Source organism: Nomascus leucogenys, chromosome 5, assembly GCF_006542625.1.
Source record: "Nomascus leucogenys isolate Asia chromosome 5, Asia_NLE_v1, whole genome shotgun sequence".
In the NCBI taxonomy this organism is placed as follows: domain Eukaryota; kingdom Metazoa; phylum Chordata; class Mammalia; order Primates; family Hylobatidae; genus Nomascus; species Nomascus leucogenys.
This window is the reverse complement of record NC_044385.1, coordinates 46,017,068-46,043,850: the sequence shown is the minus strand read 5'-3', so window position 1 is coordinate 46,043,850 and position 26,783 is coordinate 46,017,068. Positions and strand designations below refer to the sequence as shown.

Below are 26,783 nucleotides of genomic sequence, written 5' to 3'. Positions count from 1 at the left end.
AGGCCTTTTCTGCATCTATTGAGATAATCTTGTGGTTTTTGTCATTGGTTCTATTTATGTGATGGATTACATTTATTGATTTGCGTATGTTGAACCAGCCTTGCATCCCAGGGATGAAGCCTGCTTGATCATGGTGGATATCTCAAAATAATAAGAGCTATTTATGACAAACCAGTGGCTGATACCATACCAAATAGGCAAAAGCTGGACGCATTCCCTTTGACAACTGGCACAGGACAAGGACATCCTCTCTCACCACTCCTATTCAACATAGTATTGGAAGTCCAAGCAAGGGCAATCAGGCAAGAGAAAGAAATAAAGGGTATTCACATAGGAAGAAAATAAGTCAAATGGTCTCTGTTTGCAGATGACATGATTCTATGTTTAGAAAACCCCATCATCTCAGCCCAAAAACTCCTTATGCTGGTAAGCAACTTCAGCAAAGTCTCAGGATACAAAATCAATGTGCAAAAATCACAAGCATTACTGAACACCAACAATAGAAAAGCTGAGAGCCAAATCATGAATGAACTCCCATTCACAATGGCTAAAAAGAGAATAAAAAACCTAGGAATACAAGTAACAAGGGACATGAAGGACCTCTTCAGGGAGAACTACAAACCACTGCTCAAGGAAATAAGAGAGGACACAAACAAATGGAAAAACATTCCATGCTCATGGATAGGAAGAATTAATATTGTGAAAATGGCCATACTATCCAAAGTAATTAATACATTCAATGCAATTCCCATCAAACTACCATGACATTCTTCACAGAATTAGAAAAAACTACTTTAAATTTCATATGGAACCAAAAAAGAGCTCATATAGCCAAGACAATCCTAAGCAAAAAGAACAAGGCTGGAGGCATCATGCTACCTGACTTCAAAGTATACTACAAGGCTACAGTAACCAAAACAGCATGGTACTGGTACCAAAGCAGACATATAGACCAAGTGAACAGAACAGAGACCTCAGAAATAACACCACACATCTACAACCATCTGATCTTTGACAAACGTGACAAAAACAAGCAATGGGGAAAGGATTCCCTATTTAATAAATGGTGTTGGGAAAACAAAAATTAACTCAAGATGGATTAAAAACTTAAATGTGAAACCTAAAACCATAAAAACCCTAGAAGAAAACCTAGGCAATACTATTGAGAACATAGGCATAGGCAAAGATTTCATGACGAAAATGAAAATTGACAAATAGGATCTAATTAAACTAAAGATCTTCTGCACAGCAAAAGAAACTATCATCAGAGTGAACAGGCAACCTACAGAATGGGAGAACATTTTTGCAATCTACCCATCTGACAAAGGTCTAATATTCAGAATCTATAAGGAACTTGAACAAATTTACAAGAAAAAAACAAACAACCCCATCAAAAAGTGGGCAAAGGATATGAACAGACACTTCTCAAAAGAATACATTTATGCAGCCAAAAAACATATGAAAAAAAGCTCATCATCACTGGTCATTAGAGAAATGCAAATCAAAACCACAGTGAGATACCATCTCATGCCAGTCAGAATGGTGATTATTAAAATGTCAAGAAACAATAGATGCTGGTGAGGCTGTGGAGAAATAGGAACATGCAACCTACCCAAATGCTTATCAATGATAGACTGTATAAAGAAAATGTGGTACATATACACCATGTTATACTACACAACCATGAAAAAGAATGAGATCATGTCCTTTGCAGGGACATGGATGAAGCTGGGAGCCGTCATCCTCAGCAAACTAACACAGGAACAGAAAACAAAACACCGCATGGTCACACTCATAAGTGAAAGTTGAATGATGAGAACACATGGACACAGGGAGGGGAACATCACACACTGGGCCCTGTTATGGAGGGGGGGCAAGAGGAGGGAGAGCATTAAGACAAATACCTAATGCATGTGGGGCTTAAAACCTAGATGATGGGTTGATGGGTGCAGCAAATCACCATGGCACATGTATACCTATGTAACAAAACTGCACTTTCTGCACGTGTATCCCAGAACTTAAAGTAGAATAAATAAATAAAAAAGAGTAAATGCATCTGAGGAAGGCAAAAACAATAAAACACTCTATGTCTTATACTGTATTTTCATAGCTATCATGTTTTCATTATAATCCCCACATGACAGATGAAAAACTAGACCCATCGAGTGGTATGGTTAGGACTGCAATTCAGGTCAACACACTCTTAAGTGGTGTTATTCCATTGGACTAGATTCTGCTGCATACGAGGATTAATGTTCATTATTCAAAAAGTGATAGAAGAACTCATCCCACAGAAAAAGTGCATTTTTTTCTTGATGGATAAAATAAAAGGTTTTGGAGGCAAATATATAAAAGTTACCCTTTCCAAATTATTAGTTGTTATTCCTAATGTCTCTGAAACAAAAATGATGGACAGAATAAGAATCAGCGCCTAAGAAAGTTGATGGCCCCTAGGGATCACTCTGGCTCATTATTCACATCGATCTTTAAAAGATCTTACAATGCAAATAGCAAATCAACAGACTGCGTCGAGGTGGGTTGCTTACCACTAGGCAAACCACCCTGGTCTTCCTCTAAAAACAGGATTTACGGTTTCTGGTTGTTCCAACATATTCTAGCGGAATGATTAATTTCTCCCAATAAGAGTAAGACATTAAGTGAATATATCTTTCATTCAGTGTAATGGCTAGTTTGGGTTGAATCTAACCAAAGCCATAAGGATCTAAAATATTTTACTTGAAATAAAATTTACTATTAAATGAGCTGGCAAATGAAAATGAGATGACTGCTTACAATTCACACTACACTTGATTTCAGTATTTCCTGCTCTCTGCTTTCTTCTAGAAATATAGCATGGTAGCACTAATAATGTTTTTCTTGAAAACCTACACTTTATTTTCTACAAGAGTGAAGGCAATTCTTATTGTACTCACTACCCAGTGCCAACACAGAGTCTAGCACAGGGAGGTGAACAAAAGTGTGTTGAATAAATGTGTAAGCAAATGATTTATTTAACTTAGAGGAGCGAGAGTCTTCTACCTTTTGGATTCCACCGTGACCAGCTTTTTCTGGAAATCTAAGCCCAAATTTCAGAAAGTCTTTTCCAATACAATCTCCAATTTTAGAAATCTCTCTCTCTTCAGAGGTACTTTCTGCCCATACCTCTCTCACTTGGAATTTTTTTACTGCCTCATCATTTTCATGTATAGCTCTATTGTCCCCAATTAATCTGTAAGTTTCTTGAAGCCAGAAACCTTGGTTTATCCTTTTTATGCCCCTTACCCCTTAATACAACTCTAGCATAATTAAGTTTGAATTTCTACTCATTTCTGATAATGTCGACAGTTTTTGTAAAGACATCCCAAGAGTGACACGGTAAGATGTTTCAAACATAAAATAAATGAAAATCAGGACATCAAAAATAAGAGCCCACGTAAATGAAAGAAAAGGGATAAATTATTTCAGAATTAGTTAGAGTATTATACTTGGGCAATAAATTTGGTTACAAGTTTTCTAGCACTAAACTGAAAAGGGAGACACCCAAATTACATGTCAGATGACAATGCACTGGCAGAAATGTTTTTCCCCTGACATGGAAATCAAGTAGAAATTTAGTGGGGGAATCACTGTAGCATAAAGCAAAGTGGCAGTGGAGTCAGGTAGTCCTGGTTTTATGTCTACTGTCTGACCCTTTCCAGATTGCATGACTTTGGGAAGGCACTTAAACTCTCCAGATCTCAGTTTTTCTTCATGTGGAACATGAGTACTGATCATTATAAGCCCTACAGGGTTATTGTAAGAAGTGTTACTATTATGCTAGTTACATAACAAAAATACTCACTAATACAATTGCATGCTTACTATACCCCAGACATGAAGTTGAGGACTCTAGGTGTAAAATCTCATTTCCCTGTAATTTCCTCCTTGGGAAGGAGGGGACTGAAGTAACTACCCTAAAAGCCCACAGATAGCAGATTGTGTGATTCTTGGTGACCACTAGATCAAAGTCAATTTCTTTACCTTTGTGTGGACTGGTGAACACCTCCTACCATTACATTTTTACAAGAAGAATAACAGATGCAGCATGATTTCCTGCTTGTATTGTCTGCTCAGGACTACAGGGCATCTTTGGGCTGTTTATGTGGACCAGGGTAAAGAGGAAATGGCAGATGACACAGACATCCTAAGTATCTCAAGAACCACATGAAATATATATTTTTCCATGCCTGCTTTGCTTGTGTACATTTGTTTATATTGGTCAGGTCAAACCACAGCTTCCTCTGACTTGATGTCACTGAATTTTCCCTGGTTACTGGATACAGTAACATACTGCCTAACTTCATCCGGTCACTTTCTGCTTCCAAGGAGATCTTAGTTCCAGATGAGGCATAAGTCATGAGAGCATTTTACCATGTTAGTGAATTACAGAAGGGTCAATGGACTGAGCCTGAGGAGACCTGAGTGCAAGTCCAGGTATGCCACTCCTTAGCCATGGGACATAGGGAAGGTCATTCTGAAATCACCATTGATAGAGGGAGTCAGCTGAACTAGTTTGGTCATTTCCAAATTGCTTCTCTGTCTCAGAGACTATTACAGCAGGGTAAGGGGCAGATTAAGAGTTTTCAATTCCTAACTTCAACCTAAGCCACTCCAATTTTATCAGTTTTTGTTTATTGAATGTTGACTTTAATTTGGTTTAAGAAAGGGCTTCTGACCTGTTGAACTATATGATTGCTAACAGTCTGGGTTTAACAATCTCTGGACACACATCTATTCATGGCAGTACTGGCTGCCCTAGATAGGACTTCTGCGTTACAATTTGCCCCTAAAAGTAAGGGATAGTAGCTTTCTAAGAGTTAAGGAGGAGACATTCATCTTTCTCTTTGCTAGCTTCTGAAAAGAAGTCAAGTATTTCAAATGATATTCCTTCTCTTCAACTACCACAGGAAGACATTGGTTAGAAGGGAGATCAGATAAACTGGGAAATTATTATTTTTTTATTTTTATTTTTATTTTTTTTATTATACTTTAGGTTTTAGGGTACATGTGCACAATGTGCAGGTTTGTTACATATGTATCCATGTGCCATGTTGATTTCCTGCACCCATTAACTCGTCATTTAGCATTAGGTATATCTCCTAATGCTGTCCCTCCCCCCTCCCCCCACCCCACAACAGTCCCCGGAGTGTGATATTCCCCTTCCTGTGTCCATGAGTTCTCATTGTTCAATTCCCACCTATGAGTGAGAACATGCGGTGTTTGGTTTTTTGTCCTTGAACTGGGAAATTATTTACTGCTTCCAGCAAATCAGTTGGGTGGAGGGGGGTGGGGGAACAAACTCTTTCTCCCCTTTAGCACTGCTGGGAGGAAGTAAACAAAACATTCCATCCGATGTGATTCAGAATTTCCCAGCTGCTAAGCCAATCAGCCTGCTGGAGAACTCTAAATCACTAGCACGTTCCCAAAACACCAGCAAAGCACAGTCTTCCCTTGTGAAGAGACAGGAGCCGAGTGGACGGAGAGCCAGGGTCACAGTCAGGAGATCTGGTAGTTGTCTTTCTTCCCCTTCACCTTGGTGGAATCGGGCAAGTCACTCTCTTCTCTGGTCTTGGTGACCAAATCTGTTAAAGGAAGGCTCTGGACTAGATTTGTGTCTTGAAAGTTTCTTCTTGCTGCAACATGGCATGTTTCTCCAAATAAGCCAGGAGTCAGCCAGATGGACAGCTCCAAGTCCTCTGGCCTTATGTAACACTTTGCAGTACTAAAGTAGAAGTACCTCCCGTGCCGGCCCTGAGACACACTGACCCTCCCCTATTATCCCAAGGTTTACTGGGTGGGTTATATTCCTCTTAGGCATCTCTTGTTCAGATTGTCTATTTATACCAAATTCTTGATGTTGTGGTTTTCCTCTTGTAGCTGATTTTTTTTCTCTTTCTACTTCATACTAATGTTTCCAATAATTCAGGACAATGCTCTTGCCTCCCTGTTTTTTTCTTCAATTTCTCATAAATACCACATGTAAGAGAGTGTAGGTAATAGATTTTAACAACAGCAACAATAAATAAGGAATAACAGGATTACATTACAGCAAGGCAGCTAACATTTTAAACATTTCTATTCTTAAAAATCACAGACCATTATTATCACAGAGAAACTTTCAGCTGCCAAATTGCCTCGCCCCTCTGTGCATCACCTTGTTCCAGAATCTCGCTCATGCTCCTCCTTCCCGTGTCCCCTCCTGGGCAATTCCTAAATACTTAAAATTTTCCAACTTCCTTTTGTAGAGCAATTCAACTTTTTCTTTCCCTTTGATTTTCCTTGGCTCTGCCCAGGGGCAAGTTTTCCACATCTAAGAAGGCCCAAAGTATTTTTGCTAAAGAAAAAAACCAAAACAAAAAAACAAATTGAGCAAGAAGTTTTGGTCCTAAGCATATTCTGCCGCTGGTGGTAAAATACTTTGCCACCCCTCCTTGGTGAATGGAGGGAACCTACCCACTAGTCCTCTTTGTCTTTTCTCAGCTTGGTGCTTCCACTGCAGTCTCTAGTCTTTATTGTTCATATACTCCCTCTTTTGCATCCCCCAGAATTCTTCCCTGCTATTGTTTTAATCCCTTCTAAAATTCTATCAGATACAGAATTTCCCACCTTTGCAGAGAATTTTATCTCCCTGAAACCCTCATCTAGCAAATATTCTTCTTTTAAAATTTCCTCTAATATCTATTGCATTTGGAAAAATGAAATGAAAAATTAAAACTAGCTGTCGTGCAGTCAAGATTAGAAGTTGCCACTCTCCAAAAGTGCAAAGGAAGGGACTGTGTCTACCCTGTCTGTCATGTACTCTGGCACTCTGCTGGGTGCTTAGCATATAGGAGGTGCTCACTAATGTATGTCAGCAAATGAAAGCCAGATTTTTTTTTTTTTTTTTTTGGCTAAAAGAAACTCCCACACCTATTTAAACTGATACAGAAGAAATCTTCGATATGGGAAGTCAGGAGCTGTTAGATGTATGACTACTGCTATCTGTGACTCAAGATTTTATCAGGAATGGGCAACCAAAAGCAAAATGATGAAAACGGGAAGCAAACTTTAAGCCTGGTGCATTTTAACTGGTCTTGTCCGTGGGCTTTACTGTAACTTTTCTATAACGCTGAATGTAGAAATGAGTCCTAATAAAACACGTATCTGTTTCAAGACATTGGCCTTCCCTTATAATATTTCATTTGAATAAAAGGCCTCTGCCATCTAAAGCAGTAACAATGTCAGTTGAAGACCATGACATGGTAATACTTGAGGGGCAAGAGAGTCCAACAGGTGGGACCGAGCGTCTTCCTCAATTGTGCCATGAACATAGTATTTTACTTTGCAGCCTACCACAAGCACCATGCTTTAGCAAGCTTCTATAAAGCAGGTGCTGCTCATGAGACAATTAATGCCTTAATTCTGTTCAGTTCAATATGAGAGTGCTCTGTAAACTCTAATTTCGATTGAATACTTATTAGTACCCTTTTAAACATATCTCTTCATTTTCTCAAGTTCTGCTATGTTCTACGGATCACAATCTCTGACTTCCCACACACTTTCTGACATAGAGTAGATTTTTTACCATGCTTATTGACCAAACTGAGGGAAGGGAACAAGGGGTAGTGGAAAGATTGTGAACAAGTCATTTAACATCATAGTCTATGTTCACCCATATCAAAAGTAGCATAAAGTTAAGCATGCGAGAGTCAAGTTGACTGAGTTCCAGTCTCAATAATGCCACTACCAAAGTGAATGTCACTGAGCAATTTAATCGATCTTTCTGTCCTTCAGTTTTGTCATCTGTAAAAGGAGAAAAATCATATTTCCATGACTTGTTTTGAGGCTTCAATGAGATAATGCCTGTTTGGTAGCCAGAACGGTGTCTGGCACATAGTAGGTGCTCAATTAATGTTAGCTATTATGAGTTAATAATAGCTGCAATACTATCTAATCTTTCAGGGTTGTTTGGGGGATTAGAGAAAATATGTGTAAATACAGGTGCCACTTCAAGGAAGCAGGCATATAAAAATATAAATGTGTTAACACTTACAACGGGCTTACTCTATGCTAAGTGCACTTTTCTTTATATGCATGCCTCACATTCACAAAGGCCAAGAGAGGTAAATGCTATTCGTATCCTCATTTCACAGAAAAGGAAACCAAAGCATAAAGCTTAAGAACTCGCCTAAGGTCACACAGTTAGTGGCATAACTGAGATTTAACCCAGGTAGTTGGGCTTCAGAGTCTGTGTTTTTGTCCACCATGTTGTCCTGCTTTTTTTTTTCTTTAAAGTAGCATTTATTAGTAAATGAGGAAAAATTTTCACTCAATGTATCTCTTGTTATAGGAATTTATGTCAAGAATTAAATTCTCTTAACGCACTTTTAAAAATAGTTTTTGGCAGTTCACTGGGTCTCCCAGGAATGTGATTAAGAAACCTGGTTGTTTTTTAATTGCTTATGGTAAAATTTATCCATAATTGCTTACTGTAAAATTTATCTAGTGTCCAAACAGAGGAAACACATCGTACAATGCTGGCAAAAATCAATCATGAGATTTCAAGGACTGGATCAAGAAAGCATTGGGCATCAGAGTTCCCTCTATTTGTTTAGGGATGAACTACAAGGATAGAGTGCGGAACTAATGAGGGTGGGCCTGAAAAACATACAGTGTTTCAATTAAGTCAAGCCAACAACAAAATCAACTGGGTACTTATTTCTGCTCTACATTGTAATTATGCATCAATGATTAGCTTCCCAGTAGAAAGCTGCGGTAAAGGTTATTTTTGCACAGTCAAACTAAACATTTAGAGGTCAGCTTCAGGGAGGAAAAATTCAATGACAGCAAAGAGAAGGGTTTGAGCCTCCAGACCTCTCTGCTGCAGATCTGTGATAAGATGGTGTGTTGCTCTTCTTGAAATAAAGCCTCTTTGCTGGGGAGTATATGTGAGTAGACACATACACTACGTTGGTAATTTGCCAACTTAGCACCTAGTCTCTCTCCCCTCAGTTATGAGGAATTTCCTCTTTCCAACCTAATTTGGACTTATTTCAGATATTCATTCCTCTGCATATTTACATGTATAAAGGGACATTGACCCCCTCCTCCCTGGCTCCAGCAAGTGGACTCTGATTATCTTCATTAAGCTAAGCCAATCCCAGTCATCCAGCCCCTGGCTAAATAACTGGGTTGGAAACAGACCAGCGACATGAAGTGTGAGATGTTTGCTTGGGGCTTCTGCGAAATGTGTCTGGGTTCTAAACAGAGAGACCAGAGACAGCTCCTTTCTGCCTCTGGACATTGTTTTATCTGAAAGTGATATCCGTCACAGTCACAGCCATGTACTGAAGGCAGAGGATGGCAGAGTAGAGAAACGAAAGCCCAGGTCTTTGAAGATATTGCGGAGCCATGTACTCTACTGCTCCTCAAGCTTGCTTTTGACTCCTTCTGCTCCTTCAGTTGTATAAAATAATAAATGTCCTCCTTGCCTAAGGCAGTTTGAATTCGAGTTTTCTCTTCCTCGAAGCACTAAACATTCTAAGTCATAGCATTCATGCATGTGCTTATATAGGCATGTGTCGATATTTGTATTTATAAGATAGGTTAAGCCAGGCTACTTATAGGAAAAGTAGTAGCTCCATAAGTCAGATAAAACAGGAATTCAGGATCTGCCGTAATATCTGAAAAATGGCAAGCCTGTCAGCTTGCTACCCAAAGTATGAACCAATAGCATCAGCCTCCCCTATAAGCCTGTCAGAAATTCAGAATCACAAACCCCACCCCTGACCTTCTGCATCAGAATATATATTAAGCAAGATTGGTACATGTTTTCTGCACACACGAAAGTTGAAGAAGCATTGTCCAAGGATGCTTGAGCCCTGGAAGGGAAGCAGGAGAAAGGGGCCCAGCAGTACGGGGTTCCTAAGGATCTCCTGAGGAACTTTCAAGTTTGCTTAGCATCCTTCTCCTTTCCCTCATCCCCAGATGAAAGAAAGGGCCTGAAAGTTATTTACACCTGCTAGCCCCTCTCTGGGTTCCCTCCTCTTAAAATTTTTCTCTTTGATTCTTCGAAACCAAATCACAACTCCTGAATGGTAGGATTCTAGAATTATTAATCTGGAACCCAAGTGACAAAGAATGTCTCTCTCTGATAAAATGGATGCTGTAGAAGGTTTTTTTTTTTTTTTTCTAAAAAAAGAGAAGTACACACCCACAAAACCAGACATTATTTGTGAATTCAACTTGAAGTGAGAAAAGACAAACTGAAGGCTAAGCTAACCCACAACTGCCCATCTAGCACAGTGAATATATTAGACTATATAATATAGTCTAATTCTGTGACTTGTTTTGAGGCTTCAATGAGATAATGCCTGTTTGATAGCCAGAACAGTGTCTGGCACATAGTAGGTGCTCAATTAATGTTAGCTATTATTAATTAATGATATTTGCAATACGACATAATCTTTCAGGGTTGTTTAGTATTATATACTTTCAGTATTACATACTATATAATATAATATATAGTCTAATATACTCACTGTGCTTGATGGGCAGCTGTGGGTTAGCTTAGTCTTCAGATTATGTAGCCAGGCAGGACTGGCTACAAAATCTGTGGGGCTTGGTGTAAAATGAAAATGCAGGGCTCCTTGTCAAAAATTATCACAAATTTTAGGAAAGTGATGGCAGAGTATTAAACCAAGTGTAGGGCCCCTCTAAGCATGGGCTCTTATGTGCAGATTACAGACCCATGAAGCCAGCCCAACTCTCAGGGTAAAATGAGCAGGAGAGAGAGATGAATGCCATTGTCTCCAATTTTGGAAAACCTGGAATCAAGAGAAGTTGTCATTGGAACAGGTCTATAACTGCTCCATGGTGAATAAGACTCTTTGATTAAAACCACTCATACTAAATATCAGTTATTCATTCATGCTTAACACATCAAAGGCATACTGATAGTTTCCTGGAAGCAAGTTTTTAAAAAAAGTGTTTCCTATTCCTCATCCTCACAGCAGGCAAACTGACATGCAAAGAGGCCTACCATATAAGGTATCTGATTGTTACAGTGGAAGAATTCAATAAGTATTAAGTATTCAAAATTGAATCACAAATCCACAAAGTGTAAGTGTCTTCTATAGATTAGTACATATCCACTTCTAACAAAAGTTAATTTCAGGTGTGGCACCATTCATAAATTAGGCCAAGAAGTAGACTGTTTTTGGTAACAATAGGTGAGTTTCTGGTTGGGACATTATTTTGCCTAATGGAAATTTTGTCTAGCCTGTGCTTAGCTATTTTTCTCCACATGAAATCTGATCATTATTCCTCCTTTTCATTACCTACTCCTGCCTAAACATTTATCCCAATCCCATTGCCAGAGGTGTGCAGACCAAATGAAGTGACCCAGTTCCCTGATGTGTTTGGAGAATGCTTGGTATGTTCTGTCTGAGAGACCCAAACATGTGTAGGAGAGGATAGAGAAATCCGAATTTAATGTCAGGCTCAAGTTAAAGGGAAAAAAAATAGGCAGCTTACTTTAGACCTTCCAAAGCCCAGCAATACTGAGCAATTTTCACATTTTCAAGCACCAAATCCAATTAACCTTTTGCAGAAAATTCTGATTCAGGCTGCATTTGATTAGAGCACTTGAATTATTAGCAATGTCTGCTCTGAGTGTGGAATGGGAAAATTCCAAAAGCCTTATGTCACAATCATTTGTACAAAAATCTAAAGCTATTTCACTGATTCAGAAATAGAGTTCACCCTTGACATTTGGACAAGAATCCCTAAATTGTAATTACTACTCTAGAGAATAATGGACCTGTTGAGATGTGGATGCTGGGCGCTCAGCTAGGTATATTCTCTGACTGACCCTCACCTCAACCTCTGCATCCCTAAGTGGATGATTTATAGTCACATCTCAGGGCACCTACAAATTACTCCTTGTTGTGATCCTAAAGTGCATTGTACAAATACAAAAAATCTGAATGTTAAACTTGTAAATATCAAGGTACTATTATAATTGTTGTTTGTCAAGCAAGAATTCAGAAAACAATTTAACCAGGCTGACATTCTCTTAAATAACTGGCATTCACTGACCAAGAGCTAGGTTTTTCTAAGGGAAAAGCTTTCAAGTAAAGCAAAAATATTAAGGTTAAATAACCAACGGGGGGACAGTTTGAGATATTTTGTTTTACAGATCATTTTAGCCATGATGGGTTCACTCACCCTTTAAATAATACTTTCTGATCTCCACGCTCATTTGAACAGGGTCCAGTTGGCATCAGAAGTAGGGCACCTTGCATAAATCATCCCATGACTTGTAGGTGGGGGTGGGGGATTCTGGAGACTTGGTTTTTGAGGGTACCAGTGACACATATCCAAGGCCATGCTTTGCAAGAAAGCCGGGCGCACAGCCTGCCCTCCTCCAGCTCCATTGCAAGCCTGGAAGCAAGCCTGCACACGCTTTTGTGAATTTGAACCTACGTCAAGTTGAGCCAACTCAATCAGTGGGGAAATACAAATGCCCACTTCATTTTCATTCAGCTGATCAGAGGCTTGCAGTGAAGAGCTGCCTAGGACAGCTTGCCAGAGAAGCTCCAGGAAGTAGGGCTTCCTTAAAGAAGGCACATCCTGCCGTTAGCCTTGTGGCATTTCAGAGGGCCCGAGAATTCAAAGGAAAAAAGGAGAGCTCCAGCTAGGGCGAGGTTGTTATCACTGAGGGCCAAAACACAAGAGCAGACCTATTTATAAGCAGCCAGGAGATCATCTTACCGGGGATTATGAATAAGCAAGAGCTGAATCTAAAGAGCTGTCCATTCCTAATAAGATGATTATATTATGCTCCATTGACCAGAGAGGCTGACTGAGGAGCTATTTTTGTTTGTTTGTTTGTTTTAGTCTTGGCATTACTCTGGTGAGATACTCAATATTTTCCTGTGTTTTGCAGTGATGTGAGAGGTAGCATAGTATAATGCTAATGATTGTACATCTGTCGCCAGAATCGCTGGGTTCAAATCCTGGCTTAACCACGTTCTAGCTTTCTTAACTTAAGCAAGTTACTTAGCCTCTCTGAATCTCAGTTTTCACATCAATAAATTGGGGATAATTTAGCACTTACCTCACACTGTTGTAAGTTTAATGGGAACAGTAGGGATAACGCATTTGGCACTGGGCCTGATACATAGGTAGTGCTTTTTTCTCCTCTACCTTGTAAGAGGTATGGCCAGAGCTAGGATTCATCCAGTTCAACACCTTCTTATAGTTTCATTGATTTTGGTCTTCCTTAAATGGATGAAAACAAAGCAATTCCCTGAAACTACAAGACCATATAGCTGCTAAATCGATGCCATTGGGGTTTAGAAAATTCTGACATGAATTGGGCTGAATTAGTCAGGGAAACCTTTGTGGAAGGGAGTCATTTGTTAATTCAACCAATATTTACTAAGCTCTTATTATGAGCCTGGGATTGTACTAGTGCTTGGGATACATCCCTCTTGATGAACAAGAGGGACAGGGCTCTTTTCTGTACTTTGGCTGGGCCATGAAAGATTTGGAAGAATTAGATGAACAGAGTTGCAGAAAACAGCCCTGGTAAAGGTTCAGATATAAGATAAAGATGGTGGACATGGGAGAACAGAAAATATATTTTGGGTAAGTTCTGTTTATTGAAACCCAGAGAACTTGATAACACAAGTGATGGAGAAGGAAAAATGGAGGTTTAAGATGTGAGCAAGAAGTGAGCACTATGTATATGAGGAGGGCACAAATGAAGGACTAGGAGAGAAGTTGGGTAGAGCCTGGGAATATGTGCAGCTTGAAATCTATTTCAGGATTCTGGGAGTAGCATAATGTTCAGATTTACAGTGGTGGTGACAGAAAGGGAAGAAAAATACAGAGAGGCATTCTGAATAGAGCACTGATAGTACTTGGTGACTGAACTTATGAGATAAAGGAGAAAGAAGAATGAAAGATGATTTAATGTTTCCTAACCAGTTGAGATGACTTAAGCATTAACCTGGCTCCAGATAGAGAATCTCTAAGATTACTCAGTTTAAAGATAATCACTTTTATAGACGCATTGTATAGATGCGTGCCTTAATCAAAACAATATGTTAAAAATCGGTAGCAAAGTTGGAATGATATTTCCAATTTGTGACTCTTTCTATTATAGGTTGAGTATTCCTTATCCAAAATGCTTGGGACCCAGAAGTGTTTTAGATTCTGAATTTTTTCAGATTTTTGGATATTTGCATATGCCTTAGGAGGTATCTTGGGGATGAGACCCAAGTCTAAACACAAAATCCATTTATGTTTTATATACATACCTTATAAACACAGCCTGAAGGTAATTTTATACACTATTTTAAATAATTTTGTCCATGAAACAAAGTTTTGATTGCATTTTGACTGTGGCCCGTCATATGAGCTTAGGTGTGGACTTTTCCACTTATGGCATTCATGTTACTGCTCAAAAATTTTCACATTTTAAGGTATTTTGGATTTCAGATTTTCTAGGATTAGGGATGCCCAACATGTTATACGAAGGGAAAGGTTACAGTAGTATGGATAACATATAGGCAGACTCAAAATTGCATTATTTGCATTGGCTAAGGACCTTATTCTGTCTGAACCTTAGAGAAAGCATCTAATCTCAAAAGGTTGTAAAAAGCAAAGAAAAAGATTTTTAACTCAGTAGAGCTCAATGGTTGTTGGGTTCCTTCCTGTCTATACTTGACCCCAACCTCATTTAGACTTTGTGGAGCATCTTGTTCTGAAATTGTGTTGACTTGTGGGTGAAGGAAACACACGTTAAGCAACTACCAGAAGAGAATTCTTGGAGCTGTATTAGATTCCTTAGAGGATTTGCTCAGTGGTAATGGAACAAAGTATGTTTGGTTGGTACAGGAGACAGGATAATGTAAGCCGTAATGTGATTCAGTGAGAGAGTCACAGATGACTGCCGCATAAACCAAGCAGCAACCAATAAATGAGGCCTGTCCAGACACATCCTGCTGGACACTCAGAAAGTGACCACTGGCAACAGTGTTTATAAACTTGGATGCCAACCCAAGAGTGCCAGAATGTCAGAGCTGGAAGGAAACTCCAACATCACTGAATGAAGTCACTGAGGCCAGGAGAGGGTAGTGTAGGAAGAAGGATGCATAGCAAAGTGAAGGGAGCAGCACTATGAGGTGATGAAGAGCATAGGTATTGAAATCCTGTAGCTCTTAATCAAATTATTTCACTTTCCTTGGCCTCATTTTTTTTTTTTTTTTTTTTTGACTGGAGTCTTGCTCTGTCGCCCAGGCTGGAGTGCAGTGGTGTGATCTTGGCTCACTGCAACTCCACCTCCCAAGTTCAAGCAATTCTCCTACCTCAGCCTCTGGAGTAGCTGGGACTACGGGTGCCCACCACCACACCCGGCTAATTTTTGTATTTTTAGTAGAGGTGGGGTTTCACCATGTTGGCCAGATTGGTCTCAAACTTCTGAACTCAAATGATCCACCCACCTTGGCCTCCCAAAGTGCTGGGATTATAGGTGTGAACTACCACGCCTGGCCATTGGCATCATTTTCAATGACTTTATTTTTAAAATGAAAAAAAAAAATGCCGTCTATAACAAGAAGCAGTGAGCATAAATTAAATGCTTCATGAAAAGTTTCGTATGCAGCTGGCTTTGAGGGTCATTTTGAATTCTTCTTTACTGTCTCTGTTCCCTGCATGCAAATAAAGTTATCATCTATTCCCCAGTGCCTGACTGTTGTGGTGCAAATGAACAGGAAGCCACCATTCCCCCAGCTTTCTGCCTACCCGCTGAAGACTGCAAGGCTCAGGTCAACCGTGACCCAAACATGGAGCTGTCGTCCCAGCATTGTGAATAAGGGCAGCTGGGAGTTGGAGAGATGGGAAGTGCAAGAGTTAAGAGAAAAACAAAACTTGGCTGATGTGTTGGTCTCTGAGGTCCTAGTGGCAGTCAGCCAACTCACTGCTGTGGCCAAGGGGAGCTTGAAAATTAGGGAATGAGAAGCACCTTAAAGGGAAAACTTATCTGCTTTTTCTTCCTGAAGGAAGGGTTTTCCTTATAGTGGTTGAAGTCATTTTCTCTCTCACCCAAATAATGGGATTTCCTGATGTAAATTACCTCTTATCATGGAAATGTAAACAAAAAAAGATTAATTAGGCAAGCAATTATTATATGGCAACCACTAAGCTATGTACTTTATATATGTTAACTTATTTATTCCTCAAAATAACTTCATGAGATAGGTATTGATTTCAAAGCTGAGAAAACGGAAAGTAGAGCCACAGAAAAGAGAAGTAAATTAGCCAAAATAGTGGAGTAGTAAGTGAAATTGGATTAAGGTGTAAAGTCAAGCAGCCTAGCTCAAAAGGCTGCTGTCTTATCGATGCTTCGCTGCTACATAAACTTGCCTGTGTGAGGGAAGAAGGAAGGCAGAGACCACAGAACAGGAGGAACACAGGAAGCAGCAGCAGCACTATGCCAACCAGGTAAGAGAGCAGAAGAAAAGAGGGAGCAGTGTGATGGCACAAATGAGCACACGGTGCAGAAAAGAAAGGTGAGGTGGAAGCACCAAGGGTAGCATAGCCCCAGAAATTGTGTTGTTAAATGAATTTTCTGAAGTCTGTAAAGACCCTTTAAGATACATAGCCAATAGCCAAGAAAGCGGGCATGTCCAAGAACTCAGAGGAGATGATGAGAAGTGATCCAGTGGCTCCGCATGACGTCTCTGCTCATGACAAGGGACAAGGACCTCTCCAACTCAGCTTTCTTAACAAGCCCATCATGATGTCTGGTGGTAAACGCAGTGGTTCAGAGATCACACCAGCTAGGACCCGGTGGTCCCATCCTGCTCTGCTACTCCCTAGCTGTGCATGTGATCTTGAGCCTCGGTTTCTTCATCTATCAAACGGGATTAAGACTACTCCTCATAGAGGTATGGTGAGAGATAGGTGATCCACCATTTTATACAGCCCCTCACTCAGAGCCTGATACACTGATAAGTTGTGCAGAATAATTAATAATGCATACTATTACTACCAACCTTGGGTCATCTTCTATGAGTTAATTTCATCTCAGAATCTCCAATCTTGGACTTTTGCACACGTTGGAGGCAGGTGCCTTATATATGGCATTCATCTATGCAATTGTGGTAATAGCTGTATTTACTTGTTAAGAGAAATTATGGAACACTTCTTGGATAATGTTATTCTCAGTCTTTTTTTTTATTATGCAGTATCCAGAGATCTAGGGCTATTCTGGGGCAGCTGTGTTTTGGTAAGTTACAGGGCAACTATCTTTTGGTGAGGTCTAGTTAGAGAATGGGAAGAAAAGGAAAGGAAAACTAAAGCCAGTTATAGAAACTAGTAGAAGAGGTCATTCGGGGCTATTGGCTATTAGGAGCTCTTCCTCTCACCAATCTGCTAGGAAAATCAAGCGTTCGCCATGCATAGGTGTATGTAACACATATGCACTGACAATATAAAAAATAAAAAAAAAACCATAATTTCACAGCCTTTGGTGTGGAGAAACGATGAAGTCTGAAGATTAGATTTATGGCCTAGGACCTAGGCCAGTGGTGAACAAGAAAGATTTTCTCAAGAATAATGAGAAGGAATATCCCTCTGTCTCATAATTCAGCCAGAGCAGGTGCTTATAGAGCAGAGTGGGTATAGCAATGAGCTCTTCAAAAGAACTCAAAGATACTGGGAGGGACTCTTCTTTTCTTTTGGAAAATTCCCTAAAAGATTCCTGCTTCCTTCTGGAACAACAGAGCAACAGGGCAGCTGTGATGTTGGGTTTAGATGACACTTATTTAGGAGATGGAGCAATAAGATCAGAGGTCTTCTAAGGATCCTGGGGAGTCAATGTATGGACGGAAACCAAAATATGAGTGTGTAGCCCAGAAACTGCTCAGATACCTGGTCAGAAACTAGGCAAGCTGGCAGGGGTCAGGAAGCACAGATGTAGAGCACATCAAGGCAAGTGACCAAGAATATCGTAAAAAGACATTTTGGTATCATCTTGTAGCAAGTTCTGGGGAAGTTCACTGAATCAAGGATGTGCACAAGCATGGGGGTGCTGATAATATTAACAATGCCAATGGCAGTGATAATAATAAAGATAACATGAGCAAATGAATGTAAAAGTAACAGGAAATGTGTTTGACTCTACACACACGTAGTGTCATTTAATGCTTGCCACTTTGACTTACTCTCACCTTACCAGGTTAGGTCCTTATTTAAAAAGCTCTTTGAGAATCCCATTCAATGCTTCTTTCACATAACTTTGCTCACTTATAGTCATTTAGTTATCTGTGTTATTTTAATGTCATTGTCACTAAACTGTAAGCTTCACAATGTCTGTTTCATGAGGTTTGCTCACTATGTATATCTAGTACCTAGCACAATATTTGAAACCTCAATAAATAGTTGCTGACAAGCTTGTAATTTGTGATAGTTTAAAAAGGAAAAAAAAGAGTAAGAGAGGAAGCAAGGAAGACAGGAGGAAGGGAAGGAAGGAAGGAAGGAAGGGAGGGAGGGAGGGAGGGAGGGAGGCAGGCAGGCAGGCAGGCAGGCAGGCAGGCAGGCAGGCAGAAGGAGCTTAAGCTCAGGCTTGCCCAGGGGTGCACAGCCAGCAAGTCTCAGAGTTAGGATCTGAACCCAAGTATTTTTTAACTTCCAAGCCTGTGCATTTAGCTGCTATATTATATAAGAAATTATAAAAGAAAACCAGAGGCCTGTTCCTGTCCCAAAGGAAACTAGACCAGGAACAATTCCTGCCTACAGGAAGCCTTGCATATATTTTCCTCTTGGGTAAAAATGCAATTTAGGGCATAGTAAGTTTTGGCACCTACAGGTAGGAAGAGACGGCTATGAATTGGAGAAGTGCGCAGGTGAATCTAGTTAAGGTGAACAGTAGGGATCTCAGTAGATGACATTCAGAGAGGACACAAAATGTTTTAATGGAAACATTTGGAGAGAAAAATGAAACATGGAGAGGTCAACCTCTGTCCACAGTAAGATCCCTTAAGTATTTCTATCTTTCTGATCTAGCCTTGAGAGAAAAAGCCTCAGTGATGAAATGATGAAAGCCCCCCTAATAAACAAACTGATTCAGTATCAGAACGGCTATCAAATAATTGAAGTGCTTCAAAGCCATTTAAAAATAAGTACATAAAAAAGTGCATGATACCCTTGTATCTCTAATATCTTCATTTTTTTCAGCTGTCAGCATGTCTCTGAAAAAGCCTAATGCCAGAACCGTTTGGGTTAGAAAGAGTTTATTCAATAGCTAAATTAAACCTTCACTTTGAGCCTACAGACCTCAATAGTGATGGTGCTAATGAGTGGCTTGGGGGAGGGCACCGCCATCCCTTCCAATCTCCATCAGCTTTCCCACAAATAAACATAAAATTTAAATAAAATCATAATATTCATTATTCAAACACAGATTCAAGACAATCCCTCCTCCTCCTTCTCAAAAAAAATAAAAAATAAAAAAGCTAGAATGCCATCTGTAGCTACTAAAGTCCAGCTGACAACCCAAGTAATTGTCTAAAGATGTAAGCAAAAGCATGACCTTCTCCTTCACCCTCTCCAGTGGCTTTCCATTGCTTCAGAATCCATTCCAGATCCACCTCCATTGCTCACAAAGCCCTGCCTGATGTGAATCTCCTGTTCTTCTCTCCTGCCTCTGTTCCCTTCCTCACTGGTCTCTGGCCATGCTGGCTTCCCTCTTGTCCTTGAGTTCACCAAGGCCTAGGCACTTCACCCTGCTGTTTTCACTCCTGAGATGTTGTTCCAGAGCTTCATGGGTCACAAGATATAGGGGTCTCAGTTCAAGTGCCCCTTCTCAGAAAAACCTTCCCTTACCACGTAAAGTAGGCTTCACCACCACCCCTCCCATTCTCCACCACATGATTCTATTTTGCCTCTTTCACTGATTTTACAGGTAATCTGAGATGATCTTGTTCATGCATTTGGTTTGTTAATCTTGTGTCCTCATACTTGAACTCAGGCTCCATGACAGCAAGGTCTCTATGTGTCTTGCTCGCCTGTGTCTCACAACTAGACCCCTGGCTAGCTCATCGCCCTGCACTGTCACTACAACATTTCCTCACTGGTCTTAGTCAAAATTTGATCAAGAGTGTGATGAGCTCTGTTCTTCATTGTGCCAACTTGAACTGGGTTGCCATGAAGACAGAAGATAACAGGAAACTCGAGAGAAGAAATCCAGATGAAATCGTTTGATCTGGCATTTAGATGAAGAGGATTAGACTTTGCTGAAATTGTATACAGAACTATATTTGGGTTTGTAACGAGGCCAAGATAGATATCAGTTGAACACACTTTAAACTGCATTTTAAATTGTCCCACTATGTATCCATTATTGCTAACAATATTTTTATTCAGTTTAACAAAATTCCGTATATCCATCTCCATTTAAATAATTCATTAAATTTGGAAAGGTGCTTATCTTCTGGTATCCAAAAATGAAAAAAAAATCATTTGTAGACATGGAAATTTGAGGATATATGGAAAGGGGTTGCCTGTAGCAGGGATACATCATAGAGTTTTAAAATGAGTTGGTGCCTTCAAAATATCTAACCCAACTCTTCAACTCTTCAGAATTTCCAAGATACTGAAACTAATAATGCTCTAATACTACATTATACTTACATAAAAATTTTGCAGCTCTCAAAATATTTTCACATATATTTTAATGCTTCAATATTCAACCCAGTAAGAAAGTCAGAAACACTCATGTAATTTACCAGTCTACAGATGGGAAAATAGAGAGGTGATGACTTAACCCAATAGACACAGTCAGGGCTTGCAGAAAGGACACTCCAAATCTGTTCTTACCCACCTAGCAAATTCTTGGTCTTATCCTCATAACTAATAAAGAAAGGTGCCAGGAGATATTAGAATTTTTCTAATTAAAATCAATTTCTCTTCACTACCTTGCTTTCTTTCCCCAGTGTTAAAGCCTTGTCTAAAGTCACTCAACTGGCTGGGGCAATGCCAGGACTAGAATCCAATGCAGAATTCTTACCACCTCATCAGGGTAACTTACTAAATAGGAGCCAAGAAGTCATACCATACCACAAGACTCCTTAATCTAAGCAATTCTTGCTCAATATATAAATCAAGCCTAAATATTTGATGACAGAGGAATAGTAAAACAAATTATGATGCTGATGAGATCACCAAGGGTTAAGGAACTTCAGGTTGTCTGTCTCCGAAGTTCATGTTCTGCACTCAACAAACTGTAGTAATGGTTGGTTCTTTCATAACAATGAGATTATTTGGGAATTTAATTTTCTTCTGTGTATCTTCTTATTTTGCAAGTTTTCTGCAATGAAACTTGTCCTCTTAAAATCAGAGGAAATGATTAAAGGAGTCAGGCAGACATGTGTGAGATACTATATTAACTGCACACTCCTGGAACCAGAATGTGGCTCTCAGCCAGTGTGATCCTACGTGGCAGATGGGTGCTTTGGGAAGAGCAGAGGAAGCACAATCCAGGGTATTGCCTGGCATCCAGGAACTTTACTGGGACCTTTGATGTGCACATGACATTAACATTTAATAAGCTTTTACTATGGACCAAATACTCTTCTAAATGCTTTGCATATTTTAACTCATTTAATTCTCATAATAACCATATGCTGGGTGGCTTGACTCTTTTCACCAAAAGTTTGTGATCCTTACACAGGATTCATTTATTAAAACTGGGTATTTATTGAGCATTTACACACATGCCACACATTGGGAATCCTAAAGTGAGTAAAATATGGTCTCTACTGTGGCATAGTCCTTGGTTTTTGAGCAAGGAAAAAAGCAGGTATAAGAATGTGCTATGCCTAAAAGAGAACAGTAATTAAGATTTATTGGGAGCTTACCATTTTATCTTAAGACTTCACCATCAACCCCTGCTTGAGTTACTGGCCTGCCAGCCTTCCCTACAAATTTTGGACTTGCCATGCCAGTCCCCACAATCATGTGAGCCAATTCCTTATTTAAAAATTCCTCTCTCTCTGTATGTGTGTATGTACACACACACACACACACACACACACACACAATTTGTTCAGTTCTGTCTCTCTGGAGAACTCCAAATGCTACAAGTGCACTTTCTGATTTAATTTTTGCAAACTTACATGTTTAGATTACCCATGAGAAAGACTGTTATCATCACATCCACTTTCCTGAGAAGGAAACATGTTCACTAGCTCCCTAGAGTCACACACACAGGTTTAAGCTGGATCAGCCTGACTCCAAAGCTAGTGCTCTCATTCTCAACCTGCTGCATATGTGAAGGCTTCACTGAAGGCAGGCAGTCTTTTCTTAGTCCACTTGAAAAGTCAGAACAGACTGTTTCCATATAGAGAAGGAAAGGAATGGCAAGTTCAAGGGCAAGAGAATGGCAAGGAGCTCTGTCTGGCTGGGCCAGTGAGAGGTGAGGCTGAAGGCAGCCTGTGTGTGAAAGCTTTGCACAGCACACTAAGGCATTTGGACTTCATCTTAGAAGCATGGTAAACAATCAAAGGCAGATGAGGAAATTGATGTCTTTGGTGGCTGTGAGGAGGATTCATTGGAAGGTGGAAGCAGCAAGGTCTGATCAGATGTGTTAGCAGGGGATGAAAGACAGAGAACAGAGTCAAGAGCTGTTTAGGAAAGACAATCTACAGATCTTAAGGACCTACTGATGTAGGACAGGAAGGAAGGAGGAATTAGGAATGAATCCAAGCAGTGACTCTAGCTTGGCTACCTGGTAGACATAGTTCTTCAAATTAGGGCACAAGGAGGCTAAGAGAAATTTAATGGTTACAGTCAATAGCATAGGAGTAAGGTTCTACCTACAATCGGGCTTAGAGACCATTTCCTGCCATTGTTACCAGAACTGCTGCTGTGAGCAATTTTTGACATGTCATTTTTGGTGATTCACTAAGGGCATGTGTAAAGGTGGGTGCACAGGTAGATCACCTATATTCTAATAGTTTTTTGTATGTGTGTTTGTTTGTTTTTGAGACAGAGTCTCCCTCTGTGGCCCAGGCTGGAGTGCAGTGACATGATCACAGCTCACTGCAGCCTCCGCTTCCAAGGTTCAAGTGATTCTCCCACCACAGCCTCCTGATTAGCTGGGAGTACAGGTGTGCACCACCATGCCCAGCTAATTTTTTTGTAATTTTAGTAGAGGCAGGGTCTCGCCATGTTGGCCAGCCTGGTCTGTAACTCCTGGCTTCAAGTGATCCACCTGCCTCGGCCTCCCTAAGGGCTGGAATTACAGGTATGAGCCACCTCGCCCGGCCTGTATTCTAGTTTTATTCCCTGTATTTCAACTTTGGGAAACTGCTTGTGGTAAGGAATGCAAGGTAATATCATCTCATGTGCCAATTCCAATCAATTCACAGGAATTTCCTGGAATATGATGTTGAGATAGATACTAAAGCTAGGGAGAAAGATGGCTGTGATTGATTACTGATGCTGTACATGTTCAAGAAAGGGGTGGCCTAGCACATGGACATTGAGAATAAAGGATGATAGAGTATGCTTGTAACTTAATAGTATGGTGAAGAGGAGAAAGAAATCTGTAAGGCCTGTCTTCAGGACAGGTACAGCAATAATCTACAGAAAAAGCAAAACAGCAAGCAGTAATGTCTAGCCTCCAAAGGCTAAGAAATCCACAAGTAACACCCAATACAACAATGGAAACTGTTCTATTTTATTATTAGTTATTGTTGGCAATCTCTTGCTGTGCCTAATTTATAAATTAAACTTTATCATGGGTATATAGGTTGAGAGAAAACTGTCTGAGAAAAAACTGGCATCTGCACCACACTCTCTCAGATGTATATTTATTATTTCATTTGCTCTTCATAATGACTCGATGAGGTAGGTAGCCAGCATTATTCTCCCCTTACAAATGGGGAAGCTGAGGCCAACCGTTCCAGAACTCACTCAAGGTCACCCAGTCACAGAGGTGGTATAGTCCTTCTTCAAGTCCTGGCCCTTCCCCCCACACTGTACTGACTCACTGAGAAAATCAGGGGAGAAAGCTATAAATGGTCACATTGTATGTGTACTCAGTAGAAGGACGACCCTGGGGACACATTCATTTGTGTCTTTTGGCAGTCACCCAGCCAGCCTCAGCACCTTTGAACGTGAAAGACACCATGGGCTCCAAGTCTTTGTCTATTCACAGTTTTGGAATCATTACTAAAATAAACTTTGACTTGTCCTGTTACAGAGAGAATAAAAATCCTTTGGTAAGTCTTTTCATTTGGCCTTGGTTTCTGCAACTATAAAATGAGGTTGAACCCATTTGGTTAATCTTCAAATGATGGCACACATTATCATGTTTTCGTGATAACAGCCACAGCTTTCATAAAATATCAGTGAACACCGAGCTGTCCTTCTCAGGGGAAAAAAAGGGGCTTTTGTTCTTGGTGGGAACCAGGCTTTTTGATAAAATGTGTGGTAGAAGGTAAGCTGTGAAAGTTTAGAGTCCACTGGACTAGTGACATCACATCATGACCCTCTCCCTCAGAAAACTGTAGAAAAACAGGGAGAGCTACTGAAAAGAGCCCACTGGGTTAAAACCCTTCTGTGTGAGGTGGCCTTCTTCAAGTTGATGACTGTTCTGAAAGATCATGACCTGATAATAAAATTAACTTGCTTAGTTCTGAAAAAGGCTTTTGAAACATCCAGTCAGATTTAAACAATCTGCTGTTTACTTGCCAGTCAGAGACCTAGGCCAAACACTTTAGATATGAGCAAGATTTTCCAGTTATGCCATTATACAAATAAACAGCACTTAACTAGGAGTCAAGCCTGGCTGATAAGCGCTGTTTCTGCCACTAGTAAGGTGGTCACCTTGAGCGTCACTTAACCTTGGTGGGCCCTAGTTTCCTTCTGTTTAAAATAAGGATAGTAATACAGAAGTCTCTCCTTATCCAAGGTTTCATTTTCTGTGGGTTCAGTTACCCACAGTCAACTGTGGTCTGAAAATATTAAATGAAAAATTATAGAAATAACCAATTCATAAGTTTTAAATTGCACACCATTGTGAGTAGTGTAATGAAATCTCGTGCCATCCTACTCCATCCTGTCTGGGACATGAATCAGTCCTTTGTCCAGTGTATCCACGCTGTCTACACTACCTGTTCTTAGTCACTTAGTAGTCATCTCAGTCATCATATTGTTGCATATCACAGTGCTCATGTTCAAGGTCAATGGCAGCCTAACACTGTGTCACAATGCATACGTCATTCACTCCACTTCATCTCACCATGTAGGCACTGTAACATCTCACATCATCAGAAGAGAGGTGCGTACTGTATAACAAAATATTTTGAGACAGACACCGCATTCGCATAACTTTTATTATAGCAGATTGTTATAACTGTTCTAAATTTTATTATTAGTTATTGTTGCCAATCTCCTACTGTGCCTAATTTACAAATTAACTTTATCATAGGTAAATTTACTTTTACCTATGATAAAGGTAAAATTATCATAGGTAAAGCTGATACCTATTGATTGATACCTATGAAGGTATATATATAATCGTATATATAAATCAACTTTATCTCATATATATGTATAGGAAAAAGCATAGTGCATATAGGGTTTGGTAATATCTGCAGTTTCAGGCATCTGCTGGGGATCTTGGAACATATCCTCTGCAGATAAGGGAGGATTACTGTACTTATTCTTTCTACCACACAGAGACATGGCACGAATAAAATATGTACATGCAAATGTGGTATCATATACTAGATTCTATGCTTCTGAAGACGAGGGACATTGTTGCCTTGTGTTTTGCTGTCATTTTCATTGTGCCTAGTACAGCAACTGAGATATCAGAAACACTCCAGGTGTATCTGTTAGATGAATAAAGCATTTTTAAAACTTTTAAGCATGTGCAAATGTCACATAATCTTTGACAACGCCCTAAGTGAGCTCAATATTTTCCTCCTTATATTGTTTGTTAAAGAAAAGAAACATAGGTAACTCCACACAGGTTTTCAAAAATCCTAAAACACTAGTCCTGACACATAACAGAAGTGGATATGAACCAAAAATAAAAATGAAAGTTTTTGGTATACACCAAAAAACGTGAGTAGATGAGTAATTTTGATCCTAGAATGAACCTTTCATGGCATTTACATCTTTTCTGTGAAAATGTTCAAGCCTAGAGTTGCTGCCGAGCTCTCAGCTGTAACTCTGGGTTTGGAATGGTGAGCTAAGACAAGGACATGATACTCATTCATTTATTAAATGTGTGAGAAGAATGAGCCCAAGGGGCACTGTCATAAGACATTCACAGAACCGGTATCTGAATGCTAGACTTCTGAATGCTCACCTGTCACTTGATCCATGGATCACATAAGCTCATGCTGAATGACTTCTGCAAAAGGATGCCCACATGGGCAGACATTTTAATCTGTTTTGTTCACTACTGAGCTTATAGCACCTAGAATAATGCCTAGTGTGCATTTGATACAGAATATTTGATGACTAAATAGACAGCTCTAGACTAGGAGTTGCAGAAGAGGGTTGCCATAAATGCACTTTTTGTGTTCCAGTACAGCAAAGAGACAAAACAAAATTGTGGATGCAAAATAAACATAGAGAAAAATTAAACTAATAAAAGGCAGACAGTAATGCATTTCAATTATTTGTGTGTCAGGGATGAATATGTTTTGAGGTGAGAGGAAAAGGAGTCAATCATT

At 39.8% G+C, this 26,783-nt stretch overlaps 1 protein-coding gene across 15 annotated transcripts in view; it reads right to left on the bottom strand.

The window, feature by feature from the left end:
- The window catches only part of SGIP1 (SH3GL interacting endocytic adaptor 1), a 223,931-nt gene that overhangs the window by 190,098 nt on the left and 7,050 nt on the right, over positions 1-26,783 (bottom strand). The gene's annotated exons all lie outside the window — the stretch shown is intronic.